This window comes from Lacerta agilis, chromosome 4, assembly GCF_009819535.1.
Source record: "Lacerta agilis isolate rLacAgi1 chromosome 4, rLacAgi1.pri, whole genome shotgun sequence".
NCBI lineage: Eukaryota > Metazoa > Chordata > Lepidosauria > Squamata > Lacertidae > Lacerta > Lacerta agilis.
In genome coordinates this window covers 30,364,438-30,384,413 of record NC_046315.1, presented here as the reverse complement: position 1 = coordinate 30,384,413, position 19,976 = coordinate 30,364,438, and the positions used below count along the sequence as shown (strand labels likewise).

Genomic DNA, 19,976 nt, shown 5'->3' with positions numbered 1-19,976 from the left:
GTGGTGTGAATCCATCATGGATAGCACCTTCTCATTTGAAACTTTAAACTAGGAAGGAGATGAAAGACATCTGGGGTGATTATGTACAGCAGATATGGAAACTCTTTTGACCTTTGGTTTTCTCCCCTCAGACTTTGAATTGAAGGTTCATTTGTTTCCCTTACATCTGTTGTTACGTTCACCTTAGTCTGCCTTAAGGTGGAAGGAGAGGAAATGAGATTGCCAACAGCTTTGATGAGAACACAGGGGTAGTACACAAAGTCACAGTCCAGTGTTTTAGACATTTCATAAATAACCTTAAAAAAATAAAACAAGAACAATCCCTTTACTTACTCATCTGAAACAAAATAAACAGCAGTGGATACAAACTTCTTGTAACAATTACAAAAGAAAACAACAATACAATCCCCCAACTTTAACACATTTGTTTTAAACTCAAGACTGCAGCATATCCTTAAGGGCAAACTTTTCAATTATTTTTTCTTTCTTTTCTTTTTTTAAATAATGTTTTCACCAAAAAAATCCACAAAACAGTCTTGTACCAAGAAAATGCGTTCAAAAATAGAAAATATTACACAACAAAAATATGTACCCTTCCTTTCCAAAAAGAGTCTTCACAAAAATGTAGAAAAAATTCCAACCATTTTGGTGCTTTCCTAAACATGTAACCTTCAACCTAGGGCACAAATATTTATTTATTGATTTAATTTTTGCATAAAACATGGAAGATATAAACCAACTATTAAGATTGTGAAGTTAAAGAACAGCCAATGTCCCCATTCTGTTACACATATTCTTACAAGAACAAATAAAATTTAATAAATCTGATGATTAAATAAAAGATATTTGTGAGCCAATGGGCTGTGAAACCATTAATAGGACCCAGATACAATGACATGAGTGGAAAACTGTCTTGTCTTTCAAAATAGGTATTTATATATTATTTCAACAAGTCTTAACAACTCCACTGTACTTGACTGAGAGGGAAAGCAAGAAAAAGGGTATTCAAGGTTAATAGTATATAGGGAAAACAGGCTGATTTTAAATATTTCACTTACTAAAAACTTTGTAGCCATATTTTAAACAATGGCGAGGGTGTTTCCATACACCCTCAAAGTGCAAGAAGCAAGGGATCTTTTCTGGATCACAGTAGTCAAATATGAGGAAGTCCATTTTCCATTAAGGACAGAATCTCAAATTAAAGTCAAGTAATATCAGTTGGTAGCGGGACAATTCGTATTTGATTTAAAAAAACAAACTATGGAATTTGTTCAACAGGTTTTACCAGGGCCAAGAAACATTTTGTGGATATTATTGTAATACTGCACTGTATCCTACTGTTATTAAAATGGCTGCAGTAAAACTGATAATATTAAAAAGTGTGACTGAAAAGACATATAATCCGTTTTGTACCAGCTCATGTAATTTATCATTTTTAATGCTGTTTCTCATTTTTAGTTTTATATTTAAAAAACAAACCCTTTCTGGTTCTTATTGGAACACATGCTGGGACTGACACTGCAAACCTCCAGGAACAAGTGCACCAAGTAGATTGGACCAACAAGGACCAACAAACATGTCCAAACTGTGGGTTTCTATTTCTAGCTGTAGTGCTTTAGATGCTTGTGAGTGAATAAAGGGAGGTGGTTTAGCCTCTTCCTTACGAAACTGTGCATTTTCCTCTCTAAAAATTTAATATTTTCCAGTGCATCTTCCCCTGCCTCCAAAGACCTTATCACTCATCCTTCAAAAAGAAAACCCCAGATTTATAAAGATACAATGCTATAAAATCAGATATTTTAAACAATATAATGTGCAAATGCCAAGCCAAAAAACAAAAACCGCCATATAAACTTAGCAAGAATGAGCTAAGAAAGCTATCTAAAACTTCCATATCTGGATGATTTGTAAGCATTGGTTAAGAAATGGGTAAGGCTATTTCTTTCTATTTCAGCAAAGTTAACCACTGATCCCCTGCTTTCTGCTCATTTATTGTTTCAGATTTTCACTTTTTACTCACTGGCCTTTTAGCTTTTTAAATTAAAATAAACTTCTTTTTTGGTCTACAGTAGAATTACATATTAACACAAATAACAAAAATAGGAAATATTTTACCAGTAGATGTATACTACCCTACCTCTGTGAAACTAGAACAAATAGAGTAATTTGAATAAACATATTCCAGGGCAATATCACCTTGGACCATATATATATATAAACGCCTGGTACACTGAGCCTGGCTTCTGCTACAATTTTAGGTTTGTGACAATTCAGTCAAAATTCAAATATGGCCACTTCTTTAAAACAGCAAATGGCACCCACTGACAACTTAAAATGTGCCGCTTCAATGGAAAATAAAAATGAAGATATCTGGAGATCAGAAAGATTTTAGATTCATTGATACATTCTAAATCCTTGGGGATTTAAGGACAGCTTGGAGGGCCATGAAGATAAGGACTATTGCAAGATATCTATTCAAGCTAAGTCTGCACTAAACACTGTGAGCAGGTAAGATAGCCTGACATAAGAAGAGACTGCTGGATTAAACCAATGATTCGTCTGGTCCAGTATCCTGTTCTCACAGTTGCTTGTAGGAAACCCGCAAGCAGGATTCAAGTGTAAGAGCACCATCCCCTCCTGTGGTTTTCCAGCAACCGGCATTCAAAAGCACTGCTGCGTACCAACTGTGGACCTTCTTTAAGGCGGAACAAAATCAGCACAAGGGAATAGTCTGGGCTGAAAAGCAATGCTGTTTTATTAGCATCAGCTTGAAAAAAATGGACTTCAGACACTTCTTCATTGCTGTTAAGACAGTACTAAAGGTGTTTAGTAAACTCTAAAACAGCTTATCAGTAGAAAATTATTTTTAAAGAAGACTAGTTGGACAGCTTTATGCTCCCCCTGCAGTATTCATTCTGCAGTTTTTGTTACTTTGAAATGTTTGGGAAATGACATTTTTGTCCCCGTATATCAAATCGATGCATGATAACAAGAACAAAACTGCATCACACAGTAGAGGGTGGAAAGAAACTGCACATAAGCTAGCTGGAAAAGAAAATATACAATTAACATGTAGGTTTGCAAAAAGGAACACGTCTGGCTTGGATCTAATTCCTTAGAGCTGAAATACTGCACTGATTAGTCTGGTTTGAAGGTAAGATTTATAGAGGGCCACTTTATATCAGAACACACAGAACATGCAAATCCAATTCTTCTCAGTAACGTAGATTGTAATGCACACTTTGCCAGAGGCTGCAACTGCTTCCCCACTGGGCTGCATAAAATCAGTGCTTCCCATTTCAGAGTTTATGGAGTCACAATGCAGTAATAGGAGAGAGAAATTTAATTCTTCCAAAGGAATGATTAACATCAATAATGAAGTCTAAGTCATATATTGTTGATTCCAGCCCAACAAGCCTATTAAACCTGATAGCCAGGTCATGGTCTTCCTGAAGGATTACATAATTTAAACACTGGCTAGCTCACTGCTTCTCGAAAAGAGATTCAGGGATGCCTCTGAGGATTGTCTGGTAAAATAAAAGTATTGCAAGATGGCACAAAAATCCAGACCATTTCCTTCTTCTGCTTCTTGGTCATTATGTCTATAATTCAGCGTCAAGTATGTTTATAATTTAATGTCATAACTCTGTTCCATTGGTTATTTTTTCATTTGATACATTTAGGCTCCAATGCTTATCCAGAAAGGAGCAAAGAGAACCATGTGGAAGTGTGAAACGGATGATTGACCCTAGCAAAGATGGGGATGCATCATACCCTTACTTTGTCAACTTTTTATGATAAGATATGCTATTGTTTTTAATTGAGGCCTGGTTGTTCTTCAGTTTCTACAAGTCTAATGCCTCAGTAGTGTTATTGGGACGGGAAAAATCTTGAGATTTCCCTCTTCCTGAAGTGAATATAGGTGACCATTTAGCAAATGGTAATTTGCAACACTGCGTATAAGTCAGCCATTTCTAGCAACCTAACAACGTCTGGTGAATAGAATTTTACTACTCCAACTTCCCTAGATTGATGCATGATGAAAATTCTCACTAGGTAGGATGTTACATTCAACTTGGTTACCAAGTGCTTATTTGTACTCTGCCTGAAGCAGAAAAGAAATTTTCAGCCAAGTGAGTCTGACCAGTGACCCTGGGACATTTCTCCCTTTCCCTACAGAGTGATTTTTTGAGTCATCTGAAGCTAGCCGCCATGAAAGCACCTTATCTCTGCTTGTGGCACACTGTGGTCTACATTGCATAGGAGGATCTATGAGATGCTGATGGTTGGCTAGTTCTGCCTTTGGGCAAGAGACTGGCCTAACTAGCCTTTAGATTCTTCCACTTCTACAATGCTAACTATACAATTAAAAGCAATTTTAAGTGTTCTTAAATGGAAATCATTTAGAAACAATTACCACTTGGAAGCTACTTTCTGTAGGATAATCCTTACATTTCTATGCCACATTTCCACTTCAGTCCTATGAGAAAAGGCTTTTAGACAAGTGTCTATAAATACAGATTGCGATGGAGTAATTTTATCTGAATCAGTTGCAGATGCTTGCTCCTACTTATTTTTCTGCCCTTTCTTTCTCCTTTACATGACCCCTGCATAGGCCTTCTTGATCCCATAAATACATTTCAGTAGTGCAATACAATGCAGTCTTAGTGCAAAAATAAAAAGCCTTATCCAAAGGTAAGGAAAATGCTTCACTTCTTCCAAGTATTACAAGCATTCAAAACCAAAGCAGGAGTTGCTGTCTCCCAACCACATCACCATACATCTTTGTTTATTTCTACTCAATTCATGGTCATCATTACATCTTCTATCTGTTGTCTTTTAAAAAGAAGCTTACTTCAAAGATGGAAAATATACAAAGCCCAATAAGACACTATAAAGGAGTGCCACGTGGATGGGGGAGCTGAGTGGCTAAAGCAAAGTTCAGTAGTGGTTTTGTTAGATGGCTCTTTTGCAATGGGCATTTAAGATTGCAGATAAGATAATACAGCTTTTCTGTTCCCCAGATACAATTTTAACAGTGCCAGTTCTACAGTGCAAACAATCCCTTAGAATAGCAACTCTTAGTAGATGTCCTAAAACAAACCAGTAAAAACAAACCTTGCTTATAGATCTCTTGCAGCAAAATCTACACATTAGTTAAATGCATGGTTTGCACATGCATTTTTTTAAAGAATAGAAGGGAGCCCTAGGTGTGGATCAGGACGGAAGTGGGTCTTCCTGTGTTGCAGCCCCCCCCCCCCAAAAAAACCCCCAAAGCACTTTGCTCTGGAAGGGAAGTTGCTATTGGTGCAAAGAGAAACTTCTGCCCTGGAGCAAATAACAGCTGAGGGGATTTTTGTTGGGATTGCAGGGCAGGAGGAAAGCGTTAAACCCTCTTTCTACATTCCCCATGGCCCTGATCCATTCTGGGCACCTTCCTGAATCCTACTGTTGTGCAAACGATGCATGTAACAAATAATGAAGTTTGGCCTAAATGCACACATTTTTCCAAGGCCCCTTTTTAGGATAATAGTGCCAGGAGTGTAAATTATTTTACTATATAGGAAAACAACAAAATCAAAAGGAAAACAACAATGCAACATAAATTAAGATGTACCGGTAGATCCTAATTAAATTTGTGCTTGTTTCCCCTTTGCTTCAATGAAATGAGAAATCTTATGGGATTTTCCATTTTGTCAATCATCAACAGCACATAATTTTTAAAAGCACACAAAAGAGCTATAGTTTGAAGACTGTTTCTGTTATTTGAAAGCTTTCAGCAGTAAGTTGCTAACACTCATATGCTCAAATGTGAAAGGGATACTTTAAAGTTATAGAAGCAGAACAAGCTGTATTGGTGAACAATCAAGAAATAAGTGAAGACTTGAAAATAAAAGATGATTCTCCCCATTCCTATCTAATCTTCTGATGAATTATATAAAGGCTTATTGCAGGATATCTATTTCAAATTCGTCCATCCGCCGTCGTCCCCCCCCATAATGAAATCAACCAGAAGTTGCCCTTGATTTTCCCCCTCTCAAGACAACTGGGAGATTTAACGTAATCTGTTCCTCCATAATGGAGAAAACATTTTTTTAAAAGGATTGTTGGCACAGAAATAAGGAAGAAAGAAATCTGAGCTGGAAGAATGAAAGCTGAATTTTGGACATTTTCAAACGTGTCCTGTACTGTACTGTATTCTGCTACTGCAAAAAAAGAAGCAGGAAACCTGTAAAGCGGGTTTTGATAACGCCAAGTTCAGGTCCTGTGTTGCAAGTGGTGCCTGGTCCCTTAAGACTCCACTGATTTTGACAGCAGTGGTAAAAATGATAAATATTCTTAAAACAGACTGCAAATCACCCTCCCTGGTTAATCATTTGAATGGCGAGAGGGCAGTAATCACCCTTCTTAACTGATCTTTATGGATGTGCATCTGTCTGCCTCTGTGTGTGTATGCAACTTTTGGTCACACCTTTTGCGGGCATATGGTGGACTGGGCAAGGGTCAAAAAGGTTGGCTACACCTGGAGTAATATATCAGAAATCCTTGGTGCTAAGAACGTTAAGTTACCTAAGAGATGGAAGAGGTCTATTCAGGATAAGCCCATTTGATTCAATGCCAGAATATTATTTCAAGAGTGCTTTTGAGCAATTGACTTTGCAATAATAATTTTAGGGCTGCAATCTGCTGACCATTAGTTTACAGTGGAAAGATTCCTATGTATATGCTCAAAGGGCTTCCATTATTAGTACAGAGGTGACCTTCAGATTTTTCATTTTCAATCAGAATTCTTCTGAGATGTTTTACATTGTTCAGGAGTGCCTGTTTTTCGCAGCCTACCTGTGTGGAACTCTGTGGACCTAAACTGCTAATAGCAGAGGCACAATGCTCCTTTCTTACTTGCCTTGTGTAATGGGATATGCCATTATTATGTTTTATTTTATCTGACAGGAAAAAGCGTCATCTCCTTAGCATAATTAAGCAGTGATTTGAGCTCTGAGATAATTTCACTCTGCAAATCGTCAATTTAGTTATTTATGGATGGTTTTTAAAGGGATCTTATGTTGCCTGTTTTAAAACTTTTTAAAATCCCTGAGTACATATTTAAAGCATATATAATTGTCTTACATATATTTCAGATACAGGTGGGTAGCCGTGTTGGTCTGCCATAGTCAAAACAAAATAAAAAATTCTTTCCAGTACCACCTTAGAGACCAACTACCGGTAAGTTTGTTCTTGGTATGAGCTTTCACACGAAAGCTCATACCAAGAACAAACTTAGTTGGTCTCTAAGGTGCTACTGGAAAGAATTTTTTATTTTGTTTTTATATATTTCAGAATTTAGGATAGGTTTTTTTCTTAATTAGGATAATAATTAAACTATTGGCAATCAAATCAATGTGGGAGAATGATGGATTTGGCTGGGAAATGAAGGTGTATAATTTCCTCCAGACCTTTTTCTCTCTTAAGTGACTTTTAAAGGAATGTATGAATGATAAAGCTCTCTAGCCTTAATCTTAACACCATAAATGAGTAGAAAGAACCCTAGTCAAAATCCCCAAAGTTGAAGGAATATTTTTCTTCTTATACAGTCGTACCTTGGTTGACGAATGCCTTGCAACTCTAATGTTTTGGCTCCCAAACGCTGCAGACCTGGAAGTGAATGTTCCGGTTTGTGAACGTTCTTTGGAACCTGAATGTCCAACACAGCTTCCATGGCTTCTGATTGGCTGCAGGAGCTTCTTGCAGCCAATTGGAAACCGTGTATTGGTTTCTGAACGTTTGGGATGTCGAACGGAGTTCCAGAACGGATTCTGTTTGACTTCCGACTTTTTTTTGTTCTATAAGAGGAAATTACTTGTACTGTATTCATAATGAATTAAATGTGATATAAATGTGGGTTTTTATGTACAATGTTTGTACACACAGATTGGGAATTACCCTAAAAAATTTAAAACTTAAAGGCTGTACTCAAATGAAGTACTCCAAACAAAGTTGCTTAGGAGGGATTTAAATGGAGAGACAAACAGGAGGGAAAAGATACTCAACCCTTTCCAGGTTTCAAAACATATGAGAGCATAGACACATATGAAATCTTGACAGCGAGGACACAACTTGCTGTTGTGTGACTTGGAGTGGGGAAAGGATCAAGCACTTCCTCTCTCCCTTTCACTTCTCTAGTTTAAACTTCTTCCCCTGAAAACAGCTTTTTTGTGTTTTTAACAGCATCAAGAACTACACATTTCACACTAAACCATACTACGGTTCTTTACCCTATTGAACAGTTGTGATTTGTAATCCTGTGTAAACAAGTATGAGAGTAAAATATTAAGGCTTATTATTGTTACTATTATTATTTAAAATCCCTAATAGAATTATCGCCATTACTTCATTTTATATGATTTGTTTTATAAAATAGAAGTCAGCAATATTACTTTTTGAGTAAAACTGACATCTATTTTATTTTACAGGGAACTTTCCAGCTTCATGGGGTCACATAGTAAAGATCCATATTCAAGGGCAGAGAAGTTTAAACTTTCAGGACCTAATCAACCTATTGAATTATCAAATGGTTTTTGATTTCAATATACTAAGCTATCTGTGACCATGGTGACTTCATGATAGTTGAGTGGCACTCTATTTACTGTGATCTGTTTAAAAGAAGAAAAACAAATCTCAAGCCTATTGCAGCAAAATACAAGAAAGAAATTTATTTTTATATATTTTTTCTGATTAATAATAAAAAGGTTGGCTTTAGACACAAAAATGTCTAAATAAACACCTAAACATCAGTGAAGATCTTCCACTGTTACCTTTTAGTGGTAACAAAGCATAGAAATCCCTTCTCTTCAGTGCTAGCTGTTATTGCTCTCATTCTTTGGTGAAGTGCCTCATTTTGGTGAAGGTTTCAATGACCCGCCACCACACCCTCTTTAATTAAATTTGGTTCATACAGCTCTTATGATTAAGGGGTCTGTCGTTAAATCACATGAGGGCCCCACAATATGTAGAATTCCACACAGGCATTCATTTTGCCATGGTGACCTCTCCATCCCATTTTTATGATGAATCAATCACACATACATACTGCATCACACAAAAGTATGGGTGGACATGCACAGCCTAAGAGATTCATATTCAATCACCTATGGGGGGTCGGAACTGAAGAAATGTTGTTTCCTTTCAGGACTTCTTAGTGTTAATGAGTGGAAAGAAGAGGTTGTGTGAATGCAAGAACTCTGACTGCTGTCAATATTATTTTGAATGAATGAGTTAATATCCAAAATACTATATACCGGTAACTTTTCTTAAGAGGAAAGGAACAAAGATGACTATTGAATTATAGGCTCCATTTCACAGGAATGCAAACTTAAAACATACATTTCACCCATGAAAATGAATGGATCAATCGGAAAATGGGAAGGAAATTAATGAGTGATGTGCTAAGAAAGAATTGTCTGAATTCTGACTTGGTGGTATACAAATTAGTGTCAAACCAGGAACTAAATAAATCCCTAAAGCCCGCATTGTATTTAGAGCAAAAAGTAATGGGGGGGGGGTTGGTTTAAATGGTTTCCTAGCTTATCCTAGATTCTATATGTACATACATATAAATCAGAAAATAAACCAGAAATAATAAAATACTTCTGTGAAAAGCAAAACTTTAAAATCACCACTAACTATGGTAGACATGTTTGTAAAAGTAGTTTTCACCAGTTATTTTGTTAGTTTCACTTTCTTCTACACAATTGCCTCCCAAACACACTGTAATATGAAAATGCAACCTCTATTGGGAAATATGTACAAATTTGGTACCTTTTGGTTTGTGAGACAAATCTTTACATAAGAATTGCAAGCAGCAATCTATTATACATGTAAAATAAGGACAGAAGCTCTACAGAAAAAAAAAACACAAATTTTTAACGGCAGTAATGATGCCACGAGAAAGCATTAGCCAATAATTCCTTTCTACAGTGCTTAAATGATGACAATGCAAATATGTTAAAGGAAGGGCAGGGAATGTGGTTCTTTGAACAGGCATCAAAGGTAGTTAAGAAAGCACTCTGTGACAGTAATTTAGAAGCCAACGGAAGGCCTGGATGTTTGTACTGAAATATTATGACAATTATCTGATTCAGCACACTGTTTTGAGAGCTATATAGAAATAACATTTTGAATACAGCATGTAAATTCATACAAATACTAGCCTACAGAAAGTTTTTACCAGCCTGTATGACCACATACATACCTCTATGCTAGTTATTTGTTGTCTAAAAGAAAAATAAACATTTTGGTGAAACTTCTCAGTTTGGATACCTGTATATATGGGTAGGGCAATTCTTACTGAAGAATAGCACTGAAGTGGCTATTTCTGAGCCTGACTTAATACAACATACAGACAATGGAGTCAAATTCATTAAAATGGGTCTAGCCAAAATTAAAATGCCTTGCTTCAAATTCAGACACCTCAGAACGCACATGAAACCATACCAGAGTATAAAGTTTGAGCCTATCTGTTGATCTGATTGTGCCGGGGGGGGGGGATGAAAAGGGTTGAAACACTTCCTGAAATTGCTCTTTAACTTACTCTTGCTATTTACTCATGAAATATACTTGGTACAATAAGAAATGTCCAAACCTCAGGCTAGAAATGTATTTCTGTAATGTTGCAGGGAGGGGAAGCAACACATATAAAAAATAATGAACAAAACCTTAATTTTATCTTTTGATGCTATTAAGCAAAGTGTTGGATCTAAATTGTTATTAGAAACAATCTATGCTGGAGATAAGGCTGGATGACTATTGGGCAGAAATGCTGTAGTACAAGATTCCTGCATCCAACATCCCCTTCCAACACTACAATTCTGCAGTTCTACGGTTATGTTAACCAATAAACATTACTGTACCTCTTCCAGTCTGAGCAGGTAAAATTTAACTAATCTGAAAAGGGTAGGTGGGCATTATGTAGAGTTCTAGTGAACCAAGAGTAGTTAATAGCTTCACCCTCTTTACTCTGGGGAAAAAAATGGCCTGATATTTTACAACTGCATCAGTAGTGGAAGAGGGAAGCTTCCTGAACATTTTGCATATGGAACCCAGATTAATGCTGCACCCATATGCATACAAACTTGAAAGCAAGCCCTGCTGAATTCAATGGGACTTGTTTCTGATAAGCATGTATAGGATTGCATTGTGAATCTATTATTTGCAGAAATAAGTTATTGTTTTTATTTGTTCTGCTTCCCTGACCACCTGGCATGAAATAATAAAATTTGGTTTATAATAAGAATACTGTGTTGCTTAAAAAAACAACCCCAAACCAAACAAACCCTAAACTCTCCTATAATGTTTGGCTAAGGAATAAAATAATAATAATCCTCGATGACAATACAGAAACTGATAATATAAAAATGAATCTAGGTTTAGTGTGCTAATTATTAACTGCAGCAGGTGAATGGTGAATAATAAATGTGAATCAAAAGTACAAATGAATATACTGTAATTGTAGTGTATATATGGGTGTGTGTGGAGTTGTATACATAGATATATCTGAATGTGTTATATATTGATATAGAGATGTACATATTGTTTACTTATGTTATAGTTTTCAGAAATACTGTATTGTAGTGTAATGTACTTAACTAAGCAGAGCTAAATAGCAACTTGTCTTCTAGTCACTAGTACTATTTTATTTAAAAACACTGAAAAAGAAAAAAAATACATTTATGGTCACTAACATTTTGATTATGAAAGGACAATGTACAATTATTAACAACAAAAAAACCTATTTCCCAAATGAATACACAATTTTGTTGCATTCATTTTCATATTTAAAGAGGGAGGGAAAATACTACCAACACACAAAAAACCTTACACAGTTTTGTGAGGGGAAAAGAAACCTACGTCACAAAATCATCAATGAAGCAAAAGAATTTTGGAGCAAAGAAACCAGTTGAAATAATTTCAGAGCCACCATGCTTCTAAAAAAAGGGTGCTTATCTAACACACTTAATAATCAAGAATAGTGCAAGTGTGGGGAGCAAGTTCTCAAATGCACAGAGAGTAGGTTTTGAGATAATTAAAAAGTTAACCACTTTTGTCTTCATTTGATAATATTGGTCTGCTAGATTAAATTGGAACATTCATCCTTGGAAAGACACCGACAAAGGCCACATTGGTTTTTAGGAGCATTAGCTGCTGATAGACAAGACATAGTGTGCATGTGCACTTACACCACCACTCTTCATTGTATATTACATGAAACGGGGAACGATCTGATCAATAGTGGGTTATAAACTGAAAGATGTGCCTCATAGTTACTAATTCCAGCAGTAGCATCAGGCTGTTCATTCTCAACTCTCATTTTTGTTGAAGGTGACCCTGAAATATCATTCTAATTCTGTGCTTGAAGTCCCTTACTGGCTTTTGACCTAGCTCTTCTGATATTACCAGATTGTAGAAGAAAGTAATATAATGTTGCATTGGGCACTCTCCACATGAGTTATGTGAACAGTACAGTACAAGCAAGTTAACACATGACTGTATAATAGGCAAAATCTAATGCCAATTCTTAGAATTTACCTAGAACTTATGTGGGCAAACAACATGTATGCATTTATCCTATAGAAATGGATTGATTGCTGTAAAAGGTACACAAAGGTGTTAATATCTATGTATCTATAATGCAGCATGGAGTTGCTAGATGCCTACAGTCAATGCTCTGGCTGGTAATTCAGAATTTGTGGAGCGCGATCTACTCCAGCTGTACCACATCTCTTTGGACTTCTAAGCACATTGTACCCCATTTCAACTCTCACCCCCTTTTTTGTGTAATACTTGAAGTGCTGCTACCAAACAAAGATTATTCTTTATTGGCTATAGAGTTAGAGAAGGAAAGCGAGCCTTGTGGCGGGAGACAACATGTCTAGATTGAGGATGGCACGAACTGTGAACTGCTTTCCCGCAGCCAGAATAACTAACAACCCAATGGGGTAGAGGGAAAGTGCCACTAAGTTCAACAGGTTTTCTGCCAAGTCAGTGCTACAGTATTATGCACAATCACTTGGAATAAGCTCCATTGGCCTTAGTGGCATTTCTTCCCTAGTAGAAAGCATAGGATAAGGCAGCAAGTAGTTGATTTGTTGGACTACCTGGCTGCATCTCTAGGCAGAAATGGTGGGACCTGCTGCTTCTGACACACTTCCAGCTCATTGACTTAAGACTCCCTTTAATGGCTGCAGCAATTAGCACCTCATATGAATATGAAAGGAGGCCAGAGGGTACCAAGCCAGCTAGAAGTGTGTCTGTGTGTATGTCATTATCATACCACAAGTGCTGCTTCTGCTTGTGGAGGACCTAAGCACAAGTTCTCACAGTTCAGTTTGCCAGCCTGTGCACCTGCCTGCCACTGCTGCTTCTCTTCCTTCTCTGGTAAGAGACAAGGTGTAGAAAGTGCTCCAAAATGTTATCTGCCTTATGTTTCAAGGCAACAGAAGGGGGACAGCAGGTATCTTTTTACTGTACTTCCCAGGAGCATAACACAACACAAAGGAAAGCATCATCACCTTCCTTATCCTTATAAGCGATGCAAGAGAGGGAAGAATGGTGATTTTGTTTAGAAGACCCCTGGAAAGTCCTCTGTGCAAAGCAAAAGGATCACACTTCTGCAGATCACTTTCTTTTGTAACAGCCAGAGGAGGAGGTGGTAGGCAGGGTAACAGTTTAAAGGTGTGGTTTCATGGTCACAAGCGTTTTACAACTGAAGTGATTCTACATAATCAAGATTGTAATCAATGTGCCCCTTTAAAAACAAAGGGTCTTACTCAGTTATAAATTACGTAATGAAGACCAGTCAGTTTATAAAATAGAATTGGGGAAAGCATGTCAAGTTTCAACAAAATACACATCTGCTATAATTATTCATGAAGATCACAGTTTTCTGTCAAACACTGTATAATGCTGTATCTTAAGAGATAGTGGAAATAACATTAGAAAAGAAAATGATGATATAAATAGCATGTACTTCTTATGAACCTGCCCCACCCCTTTCTTAGAAGTAGTATTCTGATATACACCTGACTAAAGAACAGAGTAGGATAATTGTACAGTATTCAAAGTGCTATACTTGTTTTGTTAGTAGCTGGTAAATTATGAGCCCTCTGGGAAAGCACTCTTGCAATACTGGTTTAGGTGCAAATCATCAATTCACTAACCACATAAGAGGCCGAAAACTATCACCATTCTTCTCCTACATTGCATAACTCAGTTACAATAGTACCAGCAGCAATGGAGGCTGTATGCAAGACTAGTTGCTTCATTGTTTCACCCAAATTTAAGGATAATCTGTAATTTGCTGCAATGTCTAATTATTACCATGGTGCAATTGCATGGCTATACAGATCTTTTTGCAATAATTAGCAAAAAGATAGCAAACCAAATTCTGTCACTGGTAACACTTTGCTTTCAACATAGTATAATTCTAATAATGTGAACTAAAGGCAAGCTTTGGCCCTTTTTTAAATAATGGAGACCAGTATTTTTTTTTAATGTAGTGTTCTAGGATTATATTTCTGTTGCAAAGTTTCTATTGCAAAAAAGAAATGTGCTAAAATGTACAATACTTGTTCCAGATCATAAGTAAAAATAATGCAAAAGTAGGAAAATGGACTATTCTCTTCAAATCTATTGCAAATGATAGTTAGGGCCAAACGAACTAATTTGGCAGATCTGTGTTACTAAAAACAGACCTGTCCTGAGGGGGGCTGTGGGGCTCCTTAGCTACATGCCCCTTTATATTGGTCCCTCTTCATCCGCTTTCTATGTGATTGGAGAGATATATGATAACATATGCAGACATGACACTGGCATGTCTAATTTGACCATTAGTCTTTTGCTCGCATTGTGAAGCCTACATTCAGATAAAGCAACTGATAAACAACATATGACCAAACTAGGGATTTAGATTGCAAAATTAAAATAAAGATAATACCAAGACAACTGAATTGTTTAACTTACTGTTTAAGTTAGTTGACTGACATCCAACAGGCACAGTGCAGTGCAAATAGATAGCAGCTACTTTAATAGTAGCACTAATACTTTCCAGCTGGTGGCCTCTTCACAGATAACCCTTGCTGTCCCACATACTATCACACAGTTTTAAAACAAAATGTGCAGCATTTCATACAAATGAATGAACATTTTAAAATAATATATATTCAACATAGGTATAAAAAAATAACACACTCCCTCTTTAAAGATTTTGTCTGTTTTAAGGCAGCAATCCTACATAAGGCTGCAATATAATTGCTTCCCAAATAATATTATGTTTAATCTCACTAACATCTTGGGTATTTTATTACAGTACAAGTATTTTAGGACAACCTTACAAAGCAAAGGTTAAGACTCCCATCAATAGACGGAGTTGGGATAAATACTCATTTAATGGATAGCATATACTGCAGTGCTCCTCGGCTCCCTCTTTCTCAAAATATCCCCCCCTCCCCAACTTTCCTATCCGGCTATTTCATAAAGGTGCCATTGCAAGAACCAGACACAAGAGAGGAGCCATAGCTCAGTGGTAGAGCACATGCTTTGCATGCAGAAGGTCCCAGTTTCAATCTCTGGTATTGGGTTGTAGGTTATAGGAAAGGCTGTTCTCTGCCGGAGACCATGCACAACCACAGCCACTCAAGAGGGAAAGAGTCAGACCTGATATGAAGCAGGAAATGGCATACAGGTGATGTTAGAAGCTAAAACTTTTTCTTGAAGGGAAACTGGGAGCTTCAGGAGAGCTTTTAAACTTAAATACAGATTCCTTTCATTGGATGTGGGAAAGAGAACAAAAACAGCGAGAACAAAAACTTAACTATAGTCACTCAAAACAGGAGTTTGCTTTATGTTCTGAAGGTGGTGGCCGGTTACTACTCTTGTCTGCTGTCCTCCTGTATTATCAAAAGTGTTCTAGTAGATGCAAAAATGGCCCTTGTTTTTATGGGTAACTTTTATTCCGCAACCCCCGTGACAAGTACACTACTTCTGTGAATAATTTAATATCTGTGACGTTATGACAGAATTGAAAAAAACAAGCTTTTAATTTATGTTGTAGAACTTATTTCTGATTTAGCTAATTACATCTTCTTTTCTCTTCAGATATGTTCGTATTACTTATCTTCCTTTACTGCCATTGCCACTTCCTATAATTGGTGTAGGGAACTAGTGTGAAAATGGGGGGGGGACACCCCCAAACATTTTCTTTTATAGTTTTTGTCAGGACAGGTCCAGTTCTTGGGTAAACAGCACTGCTTGTGAAATTTTAAATGCTATTTTGATACCTAATCTAAACTTTATGCTTTCTAAAATGTTTTTGTGAAATGATAATTTTTGCATCAAAAGTAAATGACAGTGTCCTCTTTAAAAAGCCATACAAATGGTGTTCCTAAATTGATCCGTTTTCAGATACCAAATGCCAAATCCAGTTTAAGTTCAATTCACTTGCTACCTACAATCACTGCCAAACAGCTTTTGGCTCCTTGCCCTGTGCACTAAAGTGACTGTAACATCATGCCACCATCAGTGGCCCAGGGAACCACCTATGATACTGGCATGCTAACTAGAAATATCAAAAGCTTGGACTTGGGAACCACAGTTCAGAATTTCCAATCTGATTATAAGCAGAACAAAAGCCATCAGTGTTTGTATTCAGCTTGTAATTTGTTTGGCCTCCTTACATTTGCCATTAAATTTACCTAGAGCTAAAATGAGACAGAGAGCAATGCACCTGTACAACATGTTACCCAGCCTGAAAAGAGAACAAGCATGTTTTCAGACAAGAAAACATGTAGCAAAAAGCAGGAATGCAAGTAATCCTCTTTTCCCATATAGTACACTGTAATATGCAATAAAGCACTAAGGTGCCAATCCTACTCCCACTTACCTGGGAGTAAGCCCCATTGAACTCAATAGGACTTCTGAGTTGACATGGTTAGGCTTGCACTGTTATGTTCTGTGAGGACATAATTTTAAATTGTCCATTCTCTATAACCTGAACACCACCTGGCATGAAATGGGCAGCAGTATGTGAAATAACTCCTGTGGCCAGAGAATAATAGCATCATTTACCTTATATGCAAACCAGGGTTTTCCCCATTTCTCAGCAAAGAAACAAGGCTCGAACTGGGTTTTCTATTCTCCATATATCCAAAGCTTTCAGTGACAATATTTTAAACAATATAAAAAGGAAGATTATTTTAGTGCTGTTATTGAGCCCTTTAGTAATTAAATACATGGAAGTTCAGTTAAGTTCAGTGCAAATATATTTAAAACATAATAAATACAACATGAATTTTCTTATAGAATTAATTCAGTGCCAAAACAAACACTGGAACCATGAAATTATTAGGACTTTTGGATTGTGGTGACCTTTGGCAATAAAGTTTGTAAAGTAAAGAAATAACTAGGATTCGGAAAAGGTAGAAAACAACTATATGGAATTTTTGTATACTGCCAATTATATTGAATTTTTTTTTAAAAATCAAGGAGCTGTAATCTAACAAAACTAGGTGTGCTTAAGATAGCCGTGACCATGGGGTCACAAAAAGTTGGACACAACTGAATGACTGAACAACAACACCACTCTGTTAGATTGGGACTATAACATGGATCTTGTATGTTTATATATGCTACAAGGGAAAATATTAAAAACATATAATTTTGAATTTTAGTTTCTTTAACAGTAATCCTTGCGGCTTAAACTGCCTATGTAGAAATAAATTTAACTGCAAGAGTGGTCTGAATCATTGGTTCCAGTAAGGGCAGACAGCTTTGGTGACACTCCATTATCTTCAGTACCTGGGTGCGCTCTACATATGAGTGGAGCTCTGTATCCACACAACAGCCCTAGAAAGCTTTTGGACTGCATCTCTCTAAACTATGCTTGTACCCATGCATAGGTACCATCTAATTTAATACCCTTTTTGTATTACTTTAGTTTTTCAAAAGAGATGTTGTGTAAATCCAGAAGGCAGTAACAAAACTTAATTCAAATCTAAATCTTTTTAGGCATTGTGTGTAGCTAAATGTACAAAACTATAGACACAGGAACATAACTTGAATCTCTGGAAATAATTCAAGTTCTAGAATTGCTCCTTAACAAATCAAATCTGTATTTAGATAGCTTGTCACTCAATTTAAATTTCATAAATCTAATTTACCTAATTCAGATATTTACAGGTAGTAACAGCTTTCATGGGGTGAAGTGGTGCAAGTGTCTCTGTTCCGCACCATTCACTGGAAGAAACATGTGATTCAGGCACTCCGTTGCTAGAACAGGAGACTGGTAAAATCACATTAATGAATCAGCTGCACATAAAAGTCTGCATGGAGCATACACAATATATATTATTTCAGTTGTGTTGGCAGTGGTGTTGAATTACTCTTCCTCCAATCAAAGCCTATTCTTGCCTAGTAAATGTCTGAACCATGTTGTAATTTCTGATGGGCGTTTTTATTTGCGATTGAGCATCAGATTACTATATATTGATATTTTAATACGCATTTTCAATGTGGAGATAGTACATTAGGGGGACACTGAATATCAAAAATACTGATTCTAAACTGCTTCCCCATCACTTTTCCAAATACTTGTCCCTCTTTTGACAACTCAATCAAATTTATTATTAGGGCATTTATTGGTATTCTTTCCCCCCTCTTATTGACAACTACCTTTTCTCCTCATGTGAAGAAATTTGAGATACTGCTTAAAGTGAATTAAAGAACATTATCTTTGTACTCAGTGAAGATAATGTTCTTCCAAAAGACACTGTCATATACTTTTGTGCACTTTCTGATCTTTCTCTTTTCATTCTGATGCAGCTATTTTTTGCCTTTAGTTTGTGAATTACTACAATGGGAGTCAACATTTCTAATCTCAATCTTAAACACATTTTCCTCAGTTCAGAGCCCAGTGGGGATAAAGTTCCTACACAGGGACTTTCTTCCCTTCAGTTTGTTTAGAATTGGGATGCCGTGCATTTATTGACTGGTGACAGGGGCAGCATGTAAATTGCTTAAATAATTTATGAGAACGGTATATATCCTTTCACTTGTGCCAATAATCTTTTTTTTTTAAAAAAGTTAATGTTGAAACAATGTCATCTTTGAAAATATTGTTGTGATATTGTAATATTTATCATACGTGATAGGCTGTCTCATTGTAACTGGTTAGGATCTTAAAACAATCATATACAAACTGTGGCTACCTAGAAATCTGACAATATCCCCTAACTATGCCATTTCACCCCAGATAGATTACAGGCAGTAAAACAGACGTTTGCACCCTAAGGAATAGTGAAGATTTAAGTATTAAATAAATAAGAATAAAGCTGTCTAGCATGGAGGAGTGTCTCATAAAGTCCACAGACGTTAGTAATTCTGTCACTGTAATTCTGTTATGTGGAGTAGGTCCCACTGATTTCCATGGAACTTATTTCCACATAAGCATGCTTAGGAATAGTCTCAGCAAATTTGGTTGAGAAAGGGATACATTTAAAATCTATCTAAGTATTTCCTCTTTGTCTCTTCTTTTACATATTATTGTACCGGTACTTTGCTTGGACTAGAAATTACCGCACAGGAGAAATGCTTACGAGATTTGTCAGACATTGGTCCAATTCAACTAGGCACTAAAAGCATGTCAGTCAACATTGGGTAATAAATTCTCAAAAACTCTTCTAGGAAGATGCTAAAACTTAGGGGACACACCTTGCAACACTAATAAAACGAAATGAAATGAATTTCTAATGTATATCCTGCCTGCCTTGTGCCACTTTGGATAGGTACAGAAAGGTGTGGCTCTAAGCTATAATATCTTTGCAGATGAAAAATAACGAAGATGAGCTGTATTTGTAAAGAAAAAGAACAATCATGGTATCTTAGTAACTAAAGAGACTGGATCCATTTCTCATTTATGGAAGATTAAA

The 19,976-nt window shown here is 36.5% G+C and overlaps 1 long non-coding RNA gene across 1 annotated transcript in view; it reads left to right on the top strand.

Moving 5' to 3' along the window:
* LOC117045469 overlaps positions 1 to 19,976 on the top strand; it is a 49,465-nt gene that overhangs the window by 14,684 nt on the left and 14,805 nt on the right. The gene's annotated exons all lie outside the window — the stretch shown is intronic.